Source organism: Galeopterus variegatus, unplaced genomic scaffold, assembly GCF_000696425.1.
Source record: "Galeopterus variegatus unplaced genomic scaffold, G_variegatus-3.0.2 Scaffold16737, whole genome shotgun sequence".
In the NCBI taxonomy this organism is placed as follows: domain Eukaryota; kingdom Metazoa; phylum Chordata; class Mammalia; order Dermoptera; family Cynocephalidae; genus Galeopterus; species Galeopterus variegatus.
The window spans coordinates 17,814-19,154 of record NW_007742848.1 but is presented as its reverse complement, the minus strand read 5'-3'; positions in this window follow the sequence as shown (position 1 = coordinate 19,154).

Here is a 1,341-nt window from a genome sequence, read left to right as displayed (position 1 = left end):
CCTAATATTATATTAATAAATGTCTTAATTTTACCTTTGATGAAAAATATTTATGTGGTCCCAGATTAAGTGGAGCCTGACACACGTGTCACCCTCTGGGAAGCTGGTTCTGGGTATCGTTATATTTCATATTTAGTCACAATGGTGTGGTTATGAAGAGCATGCAGTTTGGAGCCAGGCTGTCTGCATCTGAATCCTGGCTCTGCTACTTCCTAGCTGGTAACTTGGGAAAGTGACTTCCCCTGTTTGTGCCTTTGTTTTCTTAGTTTGTTTTAGGGATTTAATGACTGAACCCATGCAAATGCTCAGCACAGTGCCTGGTACCTGGAAAGGACTCAGTAAATGTTAGATATTGTTCATTAGCAGAGTTATTACAGATACCCATGTGGACATCAGCCTAATGCACCATATTTCCAGCTCCATGCTCCATGGGCCATATTTCCCTCCCTGGATAGCAAAAGGAACTGGACAATTCCTACACTTTGAGACCCTGTGGTTTCCGGGTCTGTTTTTGCTCCACAAAGACAAATAGATGACAGGCCACTTCTGGCTGCCCACAGGAGAAGTTCTGTAAAGTGAACCAGACCCAGCAGGACAGGGCCCAGCTCCTAATCCAACATGGCGACAATAGAGAACAGGATCTGGGTGCAAGTGCTGCTGCCTTAGAAAGGCTGCGCCATTCAGGAAGCAGCAAGAGGAACAAATTATCTGGAAGGAAGATCCAGGGCAGGCCACGTGCAGGAGTTGCTGACAAGGGTGGACGATTCTGGAGAATGCACTGACAGGTGAAGAAAGGGGTGAGAACTTCCAAACAGTGGGGATGGCATGAGCAAAGTGACAGAGGTGTCATGGTGCAGGGCTAATCCCAGGAACTTCAGGGTCCTGGGCTTGGAGGAATGCGGGGGCTAGAGAGAGAATCAGATGGTAGGGAACATATCTGCATCATATCTGGCACACAGCAGCCACTCAGATGTCACATAAGAAAGGTCGGGCCTTTAAGAAGGGTGGGGGAGATGACATGCTCTGACTGTGTTTAGGAGGGTAAGTCTGGCAGGACATGGGGTATGGGAGATGGGAGGGAAGGTGGAGGGAGAAGATAGTAAAAGTCCAGAGGGAGACAACGAGGGCCCGAGTGGGGGCAGCATCCATGTGGGGAAGACCGACATCAGCAGCACTGAGGAGGACATTATTGCTGCTGTCGCTCTGTGGCTGCCGGTGTCATGAAGCTGCAGCAGGTGATGAAGTTGCGTGGGCCGTGTGCATTAACTCGGTTGGGTCAGGAAACTCAGGGGCATCCTTCACTCCTGTCTTTGTCTCATGCCTCACAGCCCATCCATCAGC